Raw genomic sequence first — 22,246 nt, 5'->3', positions numbered from 1 at the left:
TGAGCCAGTAAGCTAGCCAGTCCGTTTAATTAACGTACGAACTGCTCAACGGTTCGAAATTCCAGTAGAATCAGAGACGAAGGCGGGAACCTTTTAGCTTAACGCAGCCGGTACCTACCGCCATGTGTTAGACTGCGATCCTGTAATGTTAAAATAGAATGACCTGCCCAGCTTGCAAGGAAATCGATCAGCATGGTAGACGGCTTGTAAAGCAGGACAGATATATGAATATCGTACGTAATTTTCTGTATGATAGCCTTCCGCCGATCCTTTCCGGTGATTGCATAACGTTACATCCGTTAAAAAGTTAAAGAATACAACACACCCGGATCCACTAGAACCTAAGTACCAAAACGGTTTCGGATGTGTCACACTAAAATATGTTTAAAACACGACCGCGTTAGGTGTACGATCACATCTTTTATTACTAATTAATCACATTTATCACGAGATTTATCAACACAAATTTTGTCTGCATGCAAGTGCACAATCATACAATGGTATGATATGGTGCACATGCCGACAGCACAGCAATTCCTTTTAATATAGAACAGGGGCTCTTCTCCGGTTTAGCCAAAGGTAAGAAACATCTAGGAGCTAACCTATACTGCTCCATAACACATCCAAAAAACGTTGGACAAACATCCAACGGGATGCTGCTGCTTCCGGCGGTGGAAAGAATTCGGTTGCACATTGTACCACCAGTACACCAGTATGAAACGCATACTGATAGAATTGCCGGCTGTTAAGGCGCATCGTCATAGATGCTAGCGCAGGTTACGGTGCGGCCACTGTTGCTATAAACAGCCACCTCTGTATCCTCCGGTAACAAACATCCGACCGGGAGTTGAATCGGTCCGCAGCAAAGCAGCAAAGTGTCCACGCGCAGCCCAAACTCGTTTTCACCAAATGTATGCGACGTATCATTAACGTATCGTAGAATATAACTGAAACAATTTAAAACAGCAACCAATATAGGCGCCTCATTAGTTTCAAATCATAAAAAAGGTCGAGGAAAATAAACGATCACTTTCCTGCACAATAACAATCCAAATGCAAAATGTAAACAAACATCCCCCCTCCGATTGACAAAACACGTATCGCGTGTGCAATAGCCCTGACCATTTCCGAACTGTCAAATCTTTGTTTGGGACTCTATTTTACCTTTTTACCCTCGAGTCTTTTGCCCAATCGGGCCTATAACTTGGACAGCGTTCTCGAACGGTAACGGAACATTGATTCGATGAATACTTTTTACCGGGCAAAGATATTCAGGAAAGGAGGAAAAATAAGAATATCAGCATTTCAAATCACATGTTATAATGTATATTATCATGTTCTACTCGCTGTCTAGTACCAGTATTAAGGAACAATGCACAATGTTTATATCAAATGAGTTTTGACCATGCATAAATCCCACTGTACATAAAAAATGACAGGCCACAGTGCTGCACACAAAAGATTCTATGGGGGGCCTTCTCGAGTCTTGTATCCTCAAGTCTATTTCCTTAACGGTTCGAAATTTATTAACGCTCATTCCTCTTACACCTCGCTTCGGCCCCTTTTTCCCTTATTTATATATTTTTTGCGCTAGTAGCGGTGCCTATCGGAAACCCGCGGTACTATGAAGCCGGTTGGGTCAAATTAATTTGACATTCTCCCCCTCAGCGTAAGATCACATTGTATGAATGTGGCTTTGTTTACATCCGGCAGTTTTCGCGTGTTCTGATCGTCATTGCCCGGTTCTGCTATTGTAGTGCTTTCGTTGGTTTTCCCTATCAATATTTTCCTCCTTTACCATTGGTGTAAGTGTAACATCTCAGTTAAGTGGTTAGTCGCACTAATAAGCCCACCCCGTTTGTGTCGTCGCCTGTCTAGCCTACTGCTAATGGTTTAATGCGCTTAAACCACTTTTCTCGCCGCGTTAAGGTGAGTATATATTCCGCAACCCACGATTCCCGGATCTTTTCTGTTACGCCTGCGAAAAAAGCACATGATTTTCAAGATTACCTCTCTATCGTCGAACTCTTCCATCGGATGATTTTGGTTTGGAATTTCAAAACAATGGTTCGTCGTTAGCCACGCCACTCCTAGAAACTCCCCAGTCGAGGCGCCCGTGCAGAAAATCGAACGCTTGTCCGTTCGGGTCCCCTGTTGCAACGTATCCATCCGATTACGGATTTCGAAGCCACCTTCCGCTTCGATGATTCAAACCTCTCCCGGTAATTCTGGTTCATCGTTTTTTGAGGGTATCTTTCCTGGCGTTTTGGCCTCACCTAGCGAATTGGTTGTGATACATCTTTTTTTTTGTAGATTGTCTGGTTCATGTGAGAATATGAGGGAATTGCCGTAAGCGTTTGCGTCTTGCCGCAAGGATCCACGGGGTTTTGGTCCGAAGGCGATCCAACCTAAGCGGGTTTTGATGGGGGCTAGCTCCTGTTTCCTTCTCCGACGTATGCAAATGGACGTATTAGCTGACAATTATCGATGCCGATGAGAATTCGCGGTGTCACGTCGGAAAAAGATCGCAACTTCAGACCTTCCAGATGCTTATACTTTCTAGACGCAGCATCTACTGAGAACGATTGTGAAGGTAACGACAGGTGTTGCAGAGTGTGTACCTTTGTAAGCGTAAATTTTCTCATCGTGTTGTCGACGCTGGCTATTTGTTGTGCTACCTTTACTGAACGACTTTCATCCTTTTCAGTCTCACCGGTCCCTCTGATGCACAACGGATGCGGTGTCGCTTTAAGACCCAGTTCACCGAAAAAACTCTCTTCAATAGACGTTTCCGTTGAACCACTATAAAAACGCGCACGTCTTCACGGCCTTATTGTCGCCAAATACAACCACAGGTACGTATTTGAGTAAGACTCCTCCGCTAGTGGACGAATGGGTGTTTACAATTACCTTCTTTGCTGGTGTACACGCGTCGTCAGTGGGTATTGGCGCAGTCGAGGCCGGAGTACTGGTTCGGTTTCATCCCGTATCGTGTAACAGTTGATGGTGTATAGATCTGCAACCGTCTACACCCCACTGCTTTCGCGATCTACTTCTGCCTCCGTCTTAACGCAGGCAGTATATTTGACTCTGCTTCCACGTCGGAAGCGTTCGATGTGTGGGCTGAGAGCCAGGATTGGTGTTGAACCCATCAGACATTGCTGAGGCAAATCTGCTGGGTTTTTCGTCGTCCTTGTGTGCCCACGTTGACTCTCGGCACGATCGAAGGCATCGCTATAAACTCGCTACGCGTTCAACTGCAAAACACTCACTTGAAGCCTCTCCGACTTTAGTTTTACTATCTGTATCTGGAGATCGTTTTCTCGGCGCAGGATCTCGGAATCCATCACTTCTACTTCCTCCCAGCTCATCCGAAACGGATGAAGCGACGTTTGTCGGCCATCGAGCCATGGCTGTGGATTTCGCTGCGATGGCGTAGTGACACTCATCGATGGCGTCTGTTGGCGTCTCTCAAAGTGTGATGTTATCGGTAGATTTGGTATGGTGGATGTTAAGTTGAGTGGTGCGGCATTCGTCAGCGTAATCGGTGTCGCGAGTGTAGAAGAGTGTCCCGTTCTTACGTCGTCTTCGCGAGTCGCGCTAACCGTGGTTGCTGGTTCGCGTCGTTGACCGGAGTTGACCCCCTTTGACCCCGGGTCGGTGGTGTGTGCCGCGAACGATTGCGGCGCTTGGCGTGGATTTCTACCCATACTGCTGGGATCTGCAGTAGGCAGATCTACCTGTTCCAGCCTGGTCTACCTGGAAGTTTTCCGCGTCGCATATCTTCGATGGTAATGTGTTCGCTTTCCGTTCCGACGCTAGGCTCTCGCAATTTAGAATCGCTCACAAATGACACTTAGCGTCTTGCGGTACGAGAATTCACTCCTAGTGATCGCTTATTATGGACCACGACCGTACTATGTGATTCGGAATCGGTGGAGTGACATATGTGATTCGGAATCACAAACGGACTGTCCGGAGTTTGTTCCGCATGATACTTTGGTTACGGTTACGACACTAAGCTGCGGTGTTGCCCTAGTGTTCTTACGCGTCATACGTGTGTGCGTGGAATTGCGTATTCGCTACCGTTACATTTAAAAATGTGCTTACCATCGTTCAATTCCACTAGAAGAGAGGTTCAACATTTGGACCATCTAAAGTTTCTCCGTCGTCAAAAGCAGTTTGGAAACACCCGTAAGGACCTTTAAAATTTCTGCTCTTGTTGGTTTTCGTGGTATTTCCGAAAAATCCAACTTGAAGGTTTTGTCACTTCGCGACTGTTCGTTCGCGGGAGTTTTCGGATGTGGTTTTTTTTGCTGCAGTGGTGGATATTTACCGTCGTTTGTGTTGCTTGGAAGTTCGCAGGTAAGAGAGTTTATTTTTCCTAGTGCACTTATATTTAATACTTTTATTCGTGTGAGCGCCCCTGCACTCAACACGAATCCTGGCTATGCGAGTGCCCCAACTTAACGAAAGCACGATCGTGCTTTCATCGACTGTCAACACGTCAGGGTTGTGTACAAACATCCTTCCCACCTTGACGAATGTCAAAACAAACAACAACAATAAACTTAGCAAACCGCGGGGTCTTGGTTAGTAGGTAAGACACATATTTTAGTAATGGGACGCGTAACTATACCTTTCGCTGTTTTTAGTGTTACCACGCGCACGATCTTATCTGCCCCGGGATGTACTTGCAGGATGCGCGCAAGTGGCCAGCGCGTAGTTGGTAGCGATTCGTTCATCAGCACAACCAATCTGCCGGTGAGTATGTTGCTGTTGTTGCCGCCCGACTGAGTGTAGGTTTTTTGCATCTCTTGTAGGTACTCGGTTGCCCAATGTTTCCAGAAGCGTTGAACCAGTAGCTGCCACTTCTGAAGATCATCGAGTGTACTGGACTTCAGACGCGTGTAGTCCGGTTCAGGAACGGCGTGCAGAGATGACCCAATCAGGAAATGTGCGGGAGTGAGTGCGGTCAAATCGTCGGGATCGTCAGACAGCGGTAGTAAGGGACGGGAGTTCATTGCTGCCTCTATTTGGTAAAGGACAATGCAGTAACCCTCGTACGAAAGCCTCGTGCTGCCCAGGTGTCGATAGAGATGCCTTTTTGCTGTCTTCACGGCGGCTTCCCATAACCCGCCGAAATGTGGTGCTTTTGGAGGGGTGAAGTGCCAATCGATGCCCTTATCAGCACAAGCAGCAGCCACGGTGTTCCGGTGTTGCTCGTCCTCGAAAAGCTTGAAAAGCTCCCCAAGCTCATGTGCGGCTCCTTCGAAGTGCTTCCCGTTGTCGGAATGCATTTGGGATGGAAGGCCTCGTCGGGAAATGAATCGGCGTAAAGGAGCGAGAAATCCGGCAGTTGTGAGGTCCCCCACGAGCTCCAAGTGCACGGCCTTCTTAGCGAAACACACGAAAACGCACAAGTAGCTTTTAACGACTGCGGCTCGGCGATGTGCTGGCTTCAGGTAGAGCGGTCCAGCGTAGTCCACTCCAGTAACCGCGAATGGACGACCAGGTGTGGCGCGCGAGGTGGGAAGCTGGCCAATGGGCTGCTGGGCGAGTGCAGGATCCTGACGAATGCATCGGAAACAGTTCCTCACGATGCCTTTCACCAGCCGACGTCCGTCTAGGGGCCAAAAGCTTTCCCTTATCTGGGACAGTAGGAGTCTTCCGCCGGCATGCATTAGCTCCTCGTGATGGTGTTCTGCGATGAGGCGAGAGAGCTTGTGATGCTTGGGAAGTACCACGGGATGCTTCGATTGGTAAGGTAGTTGCGACAGCTTCAATCGACCTCCAACCCGAATTAAACCCTCCTCGGCAATGAATGGGCTTAATTTGCGTAATGATGACTGCTTGGCTAAAGCTTCTCCTCTTTTCAGTTGTCGGACTTCGAGGGAGAAGGCGTCTTGTTGTGCCAATCTACAGAGAGCAGTTTTGGCAGCGGCGATGTATGGTGGCGGTATCATCAGTGATGATGAAGACGGCGACAGCTGCTGGGTGCGCGCCTTCTGTTTTGCGTTGCGTGCAAAACGTATGCAATGCGCAATGATGCGCAGCAGTCTGGTGTAAGATGAGTCGATATCGAACCACGGATGAGTTGGTGTACTAACGATATTCGCACTCACCTGACGGATTTCGAGATCAACTCCGTCGATCGATTCAGGATTCGGGTGTGGCCAGTGGGATGACGGAAGCACAAGCCAGTCCGGGCCGGAATTCCACAGCGTGCTTTGCGTGATGCTTGCTGCGGACATGCCACGGGAGACTAAATCCGCTAGGTTGGATGAACCGGGAACGTGTCTCCATTGCCGGGGATGAGAATGGTGCTGCACTTCGGCGACGCGATTGGCCACAAAGGACTTCCCAGTGTTTGGGGGAGACGCAATCCAGTTCAGTGTGACGGTAGAGTCGGACCAGAAGACGCGGTGGTGTAGATGAGCTCCCAAAACAGCAGCGCTGAGCTCCAATCTCGGTAGCGTGATGTGTTTAAGAGGTGCCACCCGGGACTTAGATGCTAGGAGCCTGACTCGGACCTCTCCTGACGCGTTCTCACAGCGCGCATAAGCGCACGCGCCATAGGCTGTCTCGGAGGAATCGGTGAAGGTGTGGAGCTCTAGTTTAGAATGGGGTAAGAAAACAACGATTTATTTTACATTCTCGAAAAGAGTTCCAATCGGACTGAATCGCCTTCCACTTGTTGCAGATGACATCGGGGACGGGATCGTCCCAGCCGGATCTCAGTAGCCACAGCTCTTGCATCAGCATCTTTGCGCGGATGATAATCGGGGCGATTAATCCACTTTGGCAATGCATGACAAAAGATGAGATGCCAAGCGCCTTCACTGTCTCGTTGGGAACAAACTGGTACAAGGACTGCGTACCGATTTGATTAGCACGCAAACCAGACAGCACATCGAGCCGATACGAGGTCCATTTGCGCAGTTCGAACCCACCCTTGGCAAGTACACCAGCTAGCTCTTTACGAGGAAGGAGCGCATCTTCCACGGTATCGGCTCCACCAATGAAATCGTCGACGTAAAAGTTTCGTTTGAGGGCAGAGCATGCAGGCGAATAGTCGGAACCTTCATCTTCCGCTAGTTGAAGCAAAGTGCGCGTAGCTAGGAACGAGGATGGCGTGAGACCGTACGTGACCGTATTGAGTTCGTAAGTGTGGACTGGTGTTTGAGGCGAAAAACGAAACAGGATGCGTACGAAGCGGCGATTGCCGGGATGAAGCAAGACCTGCCGATACACTTTCGCTATATCACCAACAAGAGCAACCGGGTACGAACGGAAACGCAGAATTACATCAAGTAGGTCATCTTGCACTATAGGTCCGACACATAGAACATCATTTAACGAATAACCTGTACTCGTTTTTGCAGAACCGTCAAACACTACTCTCACTTTCGTGGTGGAACTAGAAGCTTTGAAGACGGGGTGATGCGGCAAATAGTATTCTTGTTCTTCTGCAACTTTGGCAGTTACGGGCGACATGTGACCAAGCTCTAAATACTCCTTCATGAAATCGTGGTACGCTGATTTCAACTGTGGATCGCGCTCCAATCTTCTTTCCAGAAACTGAAAACGTCGCAATGCTGCTGCTTTCGACACACCGAGCTTTTCGTTGAAGTCTGGGTCGGCGAACGATGTATCGGCCTAAATCATCGCGTTGGGTGGTTTCTTTGTAAAACGTTTCATATCGCTAGTCATCGGGTGAGTAAGAGTTGGCAACGTTAACCTCTTCCAGCTTCCAGAAGCGTTCGAGCGATTCTTCAAGGGACACCATGCATACAGCGTTAGATAAAGCGGTACAATTGGTTAGCGGATCAGGCGGTGTAGGACGACAGGAACCAATCATGACGTAACCGAACACGCTGTTCATCATGGAAGGCAGATCCGGAGATGTATCATCCTGACGCAGGTTGGCAAAGAAAGAAGCGTGATGTCGAGCGCCAAGAATGATGTCGATCGGGGATGACTTGAAGAACTGCGGATCAGCCAGAACGATTTTGGATGAGATGTTCCAGCCGCGGGTACATACATCATGCGCCGGCAAATCAGCGATCACCTTGTCTATGATCAAAAATTCCATCTCCGCATTGAAATCGGAAATACGAGAAGCAATCGTTGCTCGCGCCGATTTACTGACAGGTCTTGTCGAAAGTCCTGCCCCTTGTAAGGTAACATTCACTTTGTCGTGTCTCAAGCCTAATCTACGAGCGAGCCGTATGCTCATTAGATTAGGTTGCGATGCACTGTCCAAAAGTGCTCGCGCAGGATGCGAGATTCCGTGTACATCGACAATGTTTACGAGAGCGGTTTGAACCAGTACGTGTGTGGGGGTTTGCTTCAACGCCGCTGCGAAACTACGTTGTGTGTTGGACATGTGATCGTCGTGGGTGTGTGTTGTGTTACTCGGTTCACCTTGCGCAGCTGGCTTACGTGCAGTGGAAAGTGTTCCGGTATTGTGTGGTGCGTGTAAAAGTGTGTGGTGTAGTGCGTTGCAGTGTTTACATCTGTACGGCGAAGAGCAATCTCGTGTGTGATGAGTGTCCCGCAGGCAGTTAAAACACAACCGAGCATTTACAACTATGTTGTAGCGTCGTGCAGGATCCATGCAAGGAATCGCTGGCACTTTGTTGTCATGTGCGTTTGGCTGCATAGAGCGCATTTCTTCTCGTGGTAGTGGTTGGTAGTGGCAAAGCTGTTATTCGTTCGACGCGATGGTGTAAGGGGTTCCGTGTAGGACATATCCAACTTGTTGACGGATAACGATTCGAGTACACGAATACGACGTTGTAAAAACGTGATGAGTCCCTCGTAGCTGGGATTAGTATTGGTGGAAGCGTGTTCCTCCCAATCACGCAAGGTGGATACAGGCAATTTAGTGCACAAGAGGTGTTCTAAAATGCTGTCCATGTGTTGGTGTCTTCACCCAAATGGTCCAGCGTTTTTTTTTTTGTGGCGCTGGAACTCATCGACCAGCTGATGCAGGGTCGACGCACTTTCCTTCTTGGCCGATGCAATGCCGAACATCGCTTGTAGGTGACGCTTTTTTAATAGGTACTCATTTGAGTATCTCTCCGTCCGCATTCTCCTAGCGAGATCGTAGTTGGATGCACTTATCGTGATCGCTTCGATCACTTGAGCAGCTTCTCCCTTGACAGCAGCGCGCAAGTAATGGAACTTTTGAATGGCTGGTAAATCGTCGTTCTGGTGGATGAGGCACTCGAAAGTGTCCCTAAAGGTCAGCCATCGCATATAGTCACCATCGAACTCCGGGAGTGCAATGGTGGGCAGTTTTATGCCTTGCAGCGGGTTGCCACCCGGCCTTGGCTGCGCATTCTGTAGGTGGGAGATTTCCTTCCATTCCCGTTTTAACGCGGATTGAACGCGAATCACTCTCGCCTCAAAGTTCTCGCGGAGTGCAGCATTATGAACATTTTTTTCGGCATTGCTCGTCTGGTCTTTGAGCTGTTGCTGGATGCTTTCCAAATCCTTGGACAGCTTCTCAAACCTGCCAAACCGAACCTCCACCTCTACGGCATCCCGTTCAGCATCGTATTCGTGCACAAATTGCACGTACCGCACCAGAGCAGCTAGCAGAATCGTTCGTCGCGATGTTAACACTGTCGATTGCGCAGGCATTGTGGGGCGAAGTGTGTGAAGGGATTGTATTTTGGTGAGCGGAACAAAACGTACAAAATGACGAATCACGTTACGCGCGCGGAAAAAACGTTAAAAACTCGCGAAAATTTCAGGAATCGCACTGTATATCCTGGTCACGGCACCAATGTTCGTTCGCAGGAGTTTTCGGATGTGGTTTTTTTGCTGCAGTTGTGAATATTTACCGTCGTTTGTGTTGCTTGGAAGTTCGCAGGTAAGAGGGTTTATTTCTCCTAATGCACTTATATTTAATACTTTTATTCGTGTGAGCGCCCCTGCACTCAACACGAATCCTGGCTACGCGAACTTAACGAAAGCACGATCGTGCTTTCGTCGACTGTCAACACGTCAGGGTTGTTTCCAAACACAAGGTTTTCAGACAACTCGGCAAGATTGTCCAAATAGGTTTAATAGCTAGTTGTTTTTCGGCGGCGTCCCTGCTTGCAAATTATATGACTCCGTCGTCTGCCAATTGTCTAATGCTGCAGTTCGGAGCTAGGCAAGAATCTATTTCACTGACATAGAAGTTATATAGCAGGGGGCTCAAGCAGGACCCTTGTGCTAGTCCATGGAAACTGGTCCGCTTTAGCTGTACATGTCCATTGTTGAAATTCAAAGCTTTCTCCGACAAAAGGTTGAACAAAAAATTATTTAACTTTGGACTCAGCTCCACATTTTCTAATTTTTGACTCAGCTTGTATGGTGATACTGAGTCAAATGCCCCCTGTATATCCAGGAAAATAGATCCCATGTTCTGCTTGCGTGCACGAGCAAGCTCTATTTCGGTAACCAGAAGGGCTAAGCAGTCGTTAGTACCCCTGGCTTTACGAAAACCAAACTGGGTATTTGAGAGAAGGTTGTTCGATTCCAACCATTCTTCTAACCGGAAAAGAATCATCCTTTCAAGGAGTTTCCTCAGACACGACAGTAACGATATTGGCCGATAAGAATCGTGTCTTGAGGGCGGTTTGCCAGGCTTCAAGATAGTGACAACTTTCACTTCTCTCCACTCTTGCGGGACGCTGTTGACCTCCAACATATTGTTAAAGATGCTTAACAGACGCTTCCTCCCTATGTCGGGCAGATTTTGAAGCAATTTGCTACCAATCTGATCCAGACCTGGGGAGGAACTTTTGCTTGATAGGAGAGCAAGTGACAGCTCTACCATTGTGAACGGTGAATCCATCCTAGGGTCACTACCAGGCGCATGTTGTGTAAAACTTGGCGCAGGAACGAAATCGGGGCAAAGCTTGTGGGCAAATTCATACAGCCACTCGCCAGAAAAGCTTTCGCTCTCATTGATGTTGTTGCTGTTTAAGGACCTCGAGCCCGTGTCCCGGAAGGCTTTAAATGCCTCACGCTTCTTGGTAAAAGCCGCTTGGCAATCCTTGTCCCACCAAGGAGTGGGAGGTTTTTTAAATGTCCTTGCTTGGTGGGAGCGCCTTGTTTGGGCCTCAAGGGCGCACTTGTTTATGATTGAAACAAGTTTTTCGTACTCCTTGACAGGAGACAAATCTTCCAATTAATTCGCAAATAAATAATTAATTCGCCGTATCTCGTCCAGTCGATGTTCCTCGTTGAGTCACATTTAACGGGTGTTACATCTACTGGACATCCTCCCTTGATGTAGGAAATTTCTATCGGCAAGTGGTCACTGCCGATAGGGTCCTGGATCACCTTCCAACTAAAATCCAGGGCCATTGCTGATGGACATAGAGACAGGTCCAGTGCACTCGCCCTACTTTGAGGTGTCTGCACCCTAGTTGACTCTCCTGAGTTGAGAATGGAAAAACCAAATCTGTCGCAGAAATCTCGGATGATAGGAGTGCGAATGTCATCCTTATTGCACCCCCAGTCGATTCCATGGGAGTTAAAGTCTCCCAGGATCAAAGGCGGTCCAGGCAAGACCACTGCTAAATTTCCAAGATCCTCTTTGAACTTTTCAATTTTTTCTTTTTCATTATTGGCTATCGGGGGGATATAAATAGACGCAATTGTCACGTGAAGAACGCCCAGCTTTGCCTTAACTGCAACAGTTTCGACAATTTCTTGTCTAGGGGTAGGTATTCTGGTGAAAGTGTGACTCTTTCGAAGACCAATCAGTACCCCCCCACCCCTAGTAACGCGATCTTCACGGATTATATTATATCCCGGGAAGGTTAATTTAATGTCATCCGATAGCCAAGTTTCACAGGGGGCAAACACATCGCAGTTGTGTTCGCCCACTAATGCTTTAAAGGAGTTTAGCTTGCCAAGCAAACTCCTATAGTTCCACTGTATGATAGTAGCCGTAGGAGCCATTAATCATCCAAACGGACCATCATACTTAAGCATGGCCATTGAGCCAGCCACTGTTTGATCATTCCTTTCAGGAAAGGAAGGGCCCAAGTAGCGATCATGTGCAGATGCTGCGGGAGGTTAAGGGTCAAGAGGAGGGACTCAAGGATCTCGGAAAGGGACGTAGTAGGGATCCTCGGAAAGCCCTTGGGCTCAGTCGTAAAAATTAGGTTTTCCAAAGGAGCTTCGGCCCGAGGTGATCGCTTCTTCTTGGGCTGCTTCCTGCCAATTGGTGGGGCGGGAGTTTTGGGATCAGCGTCGCATTTCGGGACCGGCGGAGAAACTTTAGCGTGGCGCTGTGGTGCCAAAGGTTTGGTTTTTTACTTGAGTACTTTGCTTTGTACCTTTTTGTAAGGCACTCTCAGTACTTTTACCGATCTCAATGGCACCTGTTCGAGTGCAGTCGGATTGGCCTCGCCATTTGCAGCTGTGTTATCCAGCACTGCAAAGGGGTTCGATGCGTTTGCTCCCTTGAGAGCATCGCTGTATGAGCTGCGTGCCCGCTCGGCTACCGTTTTGGTCTGCTCCCTTTGCAGTTTCCGGTACACAGGGCACAATGCAACCTCATGCCACTCCTCCCGACAATTCGAGCAATTTTGGGATGGGGCTTTGCACTCCTCGGTAGTATGCGCCCCTCTGTATTTTCCGCAGCAAGTCTTACGAGTGCAAAACGGATCGGCGTGTCCAATCCTGCTGCACTTCGAGCAGGTAGCCACCCTTGGCACGTATGGCCGGTCGATGGGTATCCGGAGGCCTTCTATTTCTTTTCTTCTTAGAGGCACTACTCGTGGTCTTCGAGGTCGAAGGTCTTTCGTCAAAGGCAACTTTCTTTGTGGCCGGAGTGGCCTTAGGGCGACCCGGTTTGCGCTTTACATGCGGCACTATCTCCCTTTCCGAGTCCGATAAATCAGTCCCCATGTAGGGACCGGAGACAACGGTGGAAGTAGGGGAAGACAACACTTACCGCTACACACGATACAACAAGGCTCGCGCGCACAGGTACACACACAAAAGACTATTTACGAACGAAGCGACGATGCGGCGTTTACCCGCCCGCTTGGCAGGATGTCGCGCAACATGCAAGCTGAAACTCGGGCTGAAAGTCATTTGAGTTTCAGCCTTCTTGAGTGACCGGGCGTGAGCGGCGAGCGTACTCGGCACTCGTTCTCATGCTCTCTTTTTCTTTCCTTTTGCTGTATTGGATACTCCCCGCTCCAAGCACAGCTGTTATGGATATAAAAGAACAATTCTTAGAAACCTAGTTGCAAGGAGCAATTTACGATGCAATCGAACGTTTTATTCAGAATGTTTACAGCAGCTGGTCGATCAAAACAAAATATTGATTGCGTTTAACTAGCAGTAAAATTAGAAAACTGAACTGAAATTAGAAAACTGAAATTAGAAAAGGTATAAAAGTTATGAAAAACGAACGTGAAAAACTATACACAATTTCATTAGGTTGGGTACCTACCGACTATTTGGTTCACTGCACTAGTACGATCAAACACTTTCGCGCATGCGAATACACTTAAACTCGTTCAATAGCCACACGGTAAAAATTTTAAGCTTTATAATCCACTTTCATGCGCACCAAGCCAAGCCAAGTTGAAAACTGTTTATCTACCTGTGATCTGTCTGGTAAACCTTCTACCACAAGTGTGAATTTCCAACAGATAGAACGAGAGAGCATTCAGGAGTAGCGTAGAGTGGTGGACTATGTGAGAGTGCGAGAGTGTGAGCCGAGCGCAAGGCGAAATTTTTCGAACACCTCAACGGAACGAGCGTTCCGGAATAGAGAGGGAAGGTAGTATCGAGGTGGAGTGTGAGGGTAGCTTATGCTCAGGAAGAATATTCGGCAAACACACTACTGGTGGAAGCGTTCAGGCATGAAGTGGGATTGCGGAGTGCGAGTAAGTTGCTCGATCGCTCGAAAGTGTGGGTCAGGGGTAGCGAGAGGCATCAAAATGAGTTACTCTCTGTCATGCGGGCGCTTGACAGGATGTCACGCAACATGCAAGCTGAAACTCAGGCTGAAAGTCATTCGAGTTTCAGCCTTCTTGAGTGACCGGGCGTGAGCGGCGAGCGTACTCGGCACTCGTTCTCATGCTCTCTTTTTCTTTCCGTTTGCTGTATTGGATGCTCCCCGCTCCAAGCACAGCTGTTATGGATATAAAAGAACAATTCTTAGAAACCTAGTTGCAAGGAGCAATTTACGATGCAATCGAACGGTTTATTCAGAATGTTTACAGCAGCTGGTCGATCAAAACAAAATATTCATTGCGTTTAACTAGCAGTGAAATTTGTACTGAAATTATTAGAAAAGGTATAAAAGTTATGAAAAACCGAACGTGAAAAACTATACACAATTTCATTAGGTTGGGTACCTACCGACTATTTGGTTCACTGCACTAGTACGATCAAACACTTTTGCGCATGCGAATACACTTAAACTCGTTCAATAGCCACACGGTAAAGTTTATTTCACCAAAAACACTATAAAAGAATGATATTTATATTTAAAATATAAAATTTTAAGCTTCATAATCCACTTTCATGCGCACCAAGCCAAGCCAAGTTGAAAACTGTTTATCTACCTGTGATCTGTCTGGTTAACATTCTACCACAAGTGTGAATTTCCAACACATAGAACGAGAGAGCATTCAGGAGTAGCGTAGAGTGGTGGACTATGTGAGAGTGCGAGAGTGTGAGCCGAGCGCAAGGCGAAATTTTTCGAACACCTCAACGGAACGAGCGTTCCGGAATGGAGAGGGAAGGTAGTATCAAGGTGGAGTGTGAGGGTAGCTTATGCTCAGGAAGAATATTCGGCAAACACACTACTGGTGGATGCGTTAAGGCATGAAGTGGGATTGCGGAGTGCGAGTAAGTTGCGCGATCGCTCGAAAGTGTGGGTCAGGGGAAGCGAGAGGCATCAGTATGAGTTACTCTCTGTCATGCGGGTATACGCTTGCTTATCGCAAAGATCGACAGATACACACACACTCAACACTAAAAACACACGTTGATCAAGGCTAAGCGCCACTCGAATCATCGTGTGATCGTGACAAATGCGATATGCCAATACGATATTTAACCCTCTAGTGAGTAGAAAAAAGTAAAACGAGGAGAGTGAGTAAAAACGAGGTGAGTGAGTTAAAACGCAGTGAGTGAGTGGTTTGTCGGCACGGAGAGTTAAATCAACAATGAGTTAATTAACTCATGAGTGAGTTAAAACGCAGTGAGTGAGTGGCTAGTCGGCACGGAGAGTTTAATCATAGGTGAGTTAAAATAACTCTTCGTGATGATTTAAATCATCTAATTCATTGCTAAGATTTAAGTCATTCACTCATTCTGATTCAGTTTGCACATCACTACACTCGATCGATAAACACTAATTCCGATCGAATGCCGGAGAAAGGCGGAGACACCGATTAGTGCGATACGGGTAATCACGTTGATTACGCAATCGCACACGAGAACAATGCCAACTATCTGCCGTACGCAAATGATCTGTAGGAGGCTTCGGAACGAAACACGTCCAATCGCTACGGAAGCTGGAGGTAGACTGCATAATATTATTAACTAACAGTTTGGTTTTTTTGCATACCTTCTATGGTCTGTTGTTTTTCTCTTTGGATGCAATCTTTGCGTTTCCAGACGATTCATATTCAGATACCTCATTCTCACCAATATTCTTTGCTTAGCGAAAATTTTGGTAATATCCCAAGGAAATTCAGGGAAATGAGTCTGCAAATGATTTGCGAGGATTTCCACAATTCGTGTGGTTTGAATTATGTTTCCATCTCTGTGTAAATTTTGAAAAATTTGCTCCGTTTTGTAGTCTACTGCAAGAAATCCATCAGATGATTTGTATAATCCACCTGCAGATACATGATCAACGAAAGATTGAGGCCGTGAACACGTATGGTCTTCTTTGGCATTGCAAGTATCATCTCCTAGCTGTGGGTGAGGATATTTATCTTTAAATTTACGCGCAATGTATCCGATTATGTTTTCTAATACACCTTTTTCCTGTTCAATTAAATCACGCGAGAGACAATCGTTTTCTACGATAATTTCTGCTACATCAGGAACTATATCAGCTTCTCCGAAAATTAAACTGAAATTAACTTCTCCAGCCAGTTTGAATTTTCATTCACAATACAGTCTGTTGATGTAATGAGGCAATAAGGTTTTTGCTGTCTGATGTAGTTACAGTGTGAAGAATACTGGGTGATTTACCGAGAATCATTAAACGAATTCTATACATAGTATGGAATCGGGATGGGTGGTCATACGTACCTCCTTTTTACCGCAGTTGTGAGAAAAAAATTCCCAATGAATCTTGATTAAGGTGAAATAAAAAAAACATAATGTCATTAGTTTAAATAAAAGAAATACAAATTATTTTTATAACAGTTATCGCGGAATGCAGAGTTAGCATGTGGACCGAAGACAGCGCGTGCACCGTCCATCGACTCCACCAGCACGTGGCTTGCAGTGTCAGCAGAATCGTCTACCGTGAGAACGCGAGTTAAAACTTTTCTTTCTGAATAGATAGAAAGAGTCTTTTACAGTTCGGTGTCTTGAAATTAACTATTTTATTGAATTCAGCCGATTCCGTTATCGGCCCATAAACGGCCCAGCAGCGATCGCCGCATCAGCATAACTCGTCGCGTTGGATACAACACGACACTCCCAATGCTGATTTAGCGATTACCGACGCTCGTTGCTAACTCGCGCAACGCATCATCGCCAATATCGGCGTAGCAGGAACCGGCCAGCTACCGTGAGAAGGCGCAACGCACCATCAGCAATATCGGCGTACCCGGCAACCGGCCAGCAGCAACGCGTCACCTGGATTCATCAGTTCTAGTTTGGCAGCACTTGGGATAAAGAACCAATCTTTTTTAAAAAGACCCAACAAGTGTTAGACTTGTAACTTAACTGTACCTTATGCGTAGATATGTAGATTATGTTGTGCTTTGCTTTCTTATCTTCAAACAGCAATTTCAGGGATGTAAACTGCATCAAAATACTTTTGCTTAAATACGTTGCAATTTAAGCGTTCTCTTTCAATTAATATCCTTTAAAAAAATTAATTACAAAAAATAAGTTTTTTACCGATCATTTTTTAAATATTTTTAAAGCGTTACCCAAAACGTTTGCGAACGCTTCAGCAATCGTTTCAAATTTGACATTTCAGTTCAACCTGGCCATATTCCACTTCAACCTAGCCTGTGTCTAGTTCAACTTGGCCATAGTCTAGATCTACCTGGCAATTGTTTACTTTATCCTAGCCATTGCCCAGAAATGGCTCGCACATCGTTAGTTCTTCTCGGAAACGCTGTAATAAAATCAAGTGTCCCTTGGAAAGCTTGAATAAAGGAGTCAATTCTGCTGCTATTCTGCCTTCTATTAGCTCAAGCAACGGCTTTGCTGAGAAAACTTTGTCTTTGTAGTGAAATCCATGATCAATAATTCAATTTCTCAACAACTTTAGCAAATGTGGTGCGTCTGGAAATACATAAATGTTTTCTTTGTTACGGGATGCTCGAAGAATGGTTTCATATAATCTTGTGTGCCAAGCTCCCTTCAACAACTAATATTGCTAGAGCAATTGTCACTAACAATACCCGCAACGTTTATACCCTTTTCATGTAGTTTCTTAATTATATTTGTCATTATTTCTTTGGTCATTTTTTATCAAAACCAATATAAATAGGCTGCTTCCAGTTTTTGAATAAGCCTCTAGCCATTGCTACCTGTAAGTAGTTGTAAGGCCCAACAATTTCATCTGCCGAAGGATCGTATTCCATAACATGTTGATCTTTCATTTCATCAAAGCTCAAGATCCTACGCACTCAGCATCCTTACTGTTCAACAAGCTTACAAAATTTCCCATGAACGTTAAAACACCCTCCAAGATACCTTCATGCAAGTTATTTATTCTTGCATATTTATGAAGAGTTGAAATTGATGGTAAAGGATATTTAAATTCCTTTGTCATATAATCATTCGCTCTTTTGCCAAAATATCTCAGTGTTAGAGCTCTGCTAACTTCTTCTTCGTCCATATGACTTTTTTTTCTCTTCTATGATCAAATCTATTTGATTGGAAGAAAGTGTAGGTTTTACAATGTTTTTCATTTTTGCTATGAATTCATTTGGTCGTATGAATGATTTTTTAATGCAATTAAGTTCCTTTTCTAATTTCTTAATTTTTGCTTTCATTTGCAATTGATTTAAAGTAACCGTTAATCTGTTACTGTTAATCTGTTGTCGTAATTTACAAGTTTCATTGCTCAGGTATGTGTTGTTTGATTGCGTTATTTATACGGACGCATCGTTGCATAGCGTAAGTGGGTTGCAGATAAAGGCAAAAATATTTTCAAAATCTTCCTCCCATTGAACCTCAATTTCAGAAGGCAAAAAAAAAATTGTTGGAATAGCTGAAATTCAAAAATATTTTAATGTATCAGTTACACATTCATTAAAATACAATTCAAGAACAGCTTACCATTGGGAAGAAGTTTTATTCCAAACACTTTATTACCAGCAAATGTTATATTTGGCTTTTGAAAATCGTTTCTTTGAAAGTGTGTTGCACATTACATCATTTTTCGAAGGTTCCCAATTTTCCTCCCCGTTACGAAATTGAGCCCATGCTTTGCTGATGGGTTCATATTTTGGAAAAATATAATAGGAAATCTCCAATTGATTGTTTGCATTTTGTCGTTTATTACGGCACAACAAAACAGCACACGGAGCAGGCATGATAAAAAGCTAAATTAAAGTTCTTATGAAATACGTTGCTATTAAGCTATAAAGACTACTTGCAACTAAACAACAAAACTAAACTAGATTCTAAAACTTACTGAACAGTTGCTGATCGATTGCATCTTCTTGATTTGGGTGGTAGTCGTAAATTTCAACAGGAATTTATGAATAATAAAATGGTTCCCTTTGAACGGTGGACAAGTGATAACAAAAATTCTCGCTTTTTGGTTAAAACCAAGCTTCCTTCCGAAGTACAACCACCATTTACGAGGGCTGACAATAAAGTAAGGTCTCCAACGCTGCAACTTCGCCGGATCACGCGCTAGGCGAAATCTGGCAACACCGCCGTGTTCCTTGGCTCCCCCACTACCACCTTGCTGCTGGGTGAGGCTTCCAGGATCGCTCAGTCTTGGCTGAACAGCCGTCAACGATGGAGGTACCCCTCGCGTCAGCGCCCAAGTGCGAATTGCGTTCTGTAATACGTTTTTTGAGTGCGAAAAAGGTGACACCTACTGAAATCCATCGTCAATGAGTTGAAGTTTACGGGGAAAAGTGTATGGACATAAAAAACGTGCGTAAGTGGAGCCGCGAGTTCAATTCCGGGCGCACTAATGTTCACGACGAGGAGAGAAGTGGGCGACCGTCGGTCTCGGATGCGATTGTTCAAGCAGTGGAGGCAGAAATGCTCAAAATCCGCCGTGCGACAATTAGGGACTTGGAAGAGAAGCTTGGAGAAGTGTGTAGCAGCGAAACAATTCGTCATATCCTTGTGAACAATTTGCAGTATCACAAAGTTTCTGCCCGATGGGTGCCAAACGCCCGGGATTGCTGAGCAAAGGAGTGAAATTTCACCACGACAACGCGCGCCCGCACACAGCCAATGTTACCCTTGACCTGCTCAAGAAATTTGGCTGGGACATCATCGATCACCCTCCCTATAGTCCCGACGTGGCCCCAAGTGACTACCACATGTTCCCCGCTCTGAAAAAACATCTCGGAGGGAAGAAGTTTGAAAGCGACGCGGAGGTTCAGAAAGAGGTCAACACCTGGCTGCGCGAGGCGGACGGAGAGTGGTATACTGCCGGCATAGACAAGTGCATCGTGCGGATGCGCAAGGTGTTGGAAAAAATGGCGATTATGTAGAAAAGTAGCCAAAACCTTGGCCTTTCCAACGGTGTATCGCTTTTTGTAAATAAATGTCATTTTCTATGAAAAAAAAAATTGGAGACCTTACTTTATTGTCAGCCCTCGTAGATCGCTGGAAACACTTCAGTATTGGAAAGGAACCGAGTTTAGATCTTTTCTGCACTACGTTAGCCCTATAATATATAAAGATTTCATGCATCAGGTAGGCTATAATCATTATCTTCTCAACTTTTGTAGTATTACAAATTATTCCTCGTCAACCCATGCGCACTTACATTCTCTTGCACGTAGAATGCTTCTTAAATTGGTTTTAGATTTCCCAATTCATTATGGTCGCACCCATATGAGCAGCCATATACACAATCTTCTGCATGTTCATGAAGACGTTGAAGTGCATGGTGTATTCGACTATTTCTCGGCATATCCTTTCGAGAACTTTTTACAGATTCTTAAAAGGTGCGTAAGGAAAGGTTGTAAATGCTTAGAACAAGCAGCTGGTAGATCCAAACTGTTTGCCTCGATGAATGTTGTCTCTAGTTCTAACAAAAACGTGTATCCACGTGTAACTTCGGATGGCTGTGGGTTGCATATTACTGCCAGTTTTGTTTTAAAACCTGTGTTTAAAGATCAGTGGTTATTGAAAACATCAAACTCAAAAGTAAAATTTGTAAGGGTGGAAATCTCCTCCCAAAATATTTTTATTATACATGGGATTCAGTACGAGAATAACGTAGATTATTTTCACGTTAATATTGAAGACGATGTTTCGCGTATTGAATTATAATCTAGTGAAATAGATACTTACAAACTAAATTCTTTTCTTCCATCAATACCAGCAACCCTGACCATAAAATGTAAATTAGTTGCCGTTAATTTGCCTCCTCGTCCTCTAGTTTATTTCAATGTAGATGAATTTGTAGACGATACACCCCCACTTATATTATTTATTCCTTTGCTACATAGTTTTAAACCTTATTGATAACATCTTTTTCAATAGGTGCAATTCAGGAATACGATTTTACCCAGTCTGCTTTACACAATGCTCATCGTTTCCTACGGCTAGAAGGAGATGTGTATCGAACTCCAGTAGCCGGAAAATTGTCTGTATCTCACTCAACATCGGACGGCAAGTCGAGGGAAACAATTTCATCATAATGTTTTAATAAATACAAATTTAACAGCACAGGTAACTTAAAAGCAAAACTCAGAAATCGAACTGCTTCCACAATTTTGTTTTTTTTTGCTTTCTCCCTGTACGATGGATCGCGACAACCATAACCTTTTTTCCGGGGGCCCACACCGGAAAATGAGGAAACTGGGACGAAATTTATTAAAGCTATTTTACCGATGTCGAACATAAGGGAAAGTTTCTTCTTCTTCATTGGCACTTCAACCTCGAGAGGTCTTGGCCTGCTATTTCTGGCTTTCTGTGTCTTGATTTTACCTGTAGCAAAGTAGTCAGCCCTGCGTACGGGGAGGCGGTCTGGATGGGATTAGAACCCCGGTCCTGCCGTGTGAAGACCGGCGCCGTTATCGCCTCGGCCATCCGACCGCCTCTAGTTTATCATCGATTTAATGTTGTACAGTATCAACGCTTTTACTAACCGCGTATTGTCTATCCAATTTAATTATATTTCCATGTATACCACGTCTTTTATCGATCCTCTGAAAGCACACGAGCTCAATCAGGACGCTTTTCTATCACGGAAAAAGGTAAGCACATCATCAACTATTAGCATGAGCTTCTAGCATTTCAATCCATAACGACTAATATGACCCGGTAGCAACAATATTCAATGACAGCAATATGCAACCCAGTACCGTACGCTACACAAATCACTGAATAAGTAGTCATCAGTTGGCTGATGAATCCCCACTACATACATTCTTTTTCCTTTTTTTCTTCTTTTTTTACATTAAATGCACTCATCTATCATTTCTTGGGCTCACTGCGAGGGCAATGCGTGAGGGCAAGCCTGGATTAAGTCAACTCGAGGAGGAGTTTACTGGGCAAGACATCGATCGTAACTCTTGTATCGAGTGATTGTGATCGATGAATCCCACATTTCTCGTGGATGGTTGGTTGATCCAGGTTGTATTATGAAGATATCCCTCCTAGTAAAAAATCAGTTATAATTAATATTACATAATTATAGCACGATTCTACCTAATTCTGCCTTACCATTTACAGGAGCAGTGCTGTGAAACATTGAGAACGGATGCGCCTAACACATCGCTCGTTTTTATGGACACTCGAATAATCTTTCAGAAGAATGGGCATTTGAGTTATCATCAACAAAGTAAGCATTTAAATAATA

The 22,246-nt window shown here is 45.2% G+C and overlaps 1 protein-coding gene and 1 long non-coding RNA gene across 3 annotated transcripts in view; both read left to right on the top strand.

Moving 5' to 3' along the window:
* The window catches only part of LOC118513984, a 493,738-nt gene that overhangs the window by 398,269 nt on the left and 73,223 nt on the right, over window positions 1–22,246 (top strand). The window lies entirely within an intron of this gene.
* On the top strand, window positions 1,799–22,228 carry LOC118514449. 2 transcript variants are annotated; one of them, XR_004906630.1, is made up of 6 exons: window positions 1,799–1,929; window positions 2,080–2,222; window positions 2,314–2,625; window positions 2,708–2,855; window positions 21,601–21,641; window positions 22,120–22,228. It is a non-coding gene; the product is annotated as an uncharacterized LOC118514449 (long non-coding RNA). The 2 variants fall into 2 exon arrangements; XR_004906631.1 differs by lacking the exons at window positions 21,601–21,641; window positions 22,120–22,228 and adding an exon at window positions 20,926–21,059.

This window comes from Anopheles stephensi, chromosome X (assembly GCF_013141755.1).
Source record: "Anopheles stephensi strain Indian chromosome X, UCI_ANSTEP_V1.0, whole genome shotgun sequence".
Classification (NCBI taxonomy): domain Eukaryota; kingdom Metazoa; phylum Arthropoda; class Insecta; order Diptera; family Culicidae; genus Anopheles; species Anopheles stephensi.
Note: the sequence above shows the minus strand (reverse complement) of the source record. Positions and strands in the feature narration are given on the sequence as shown.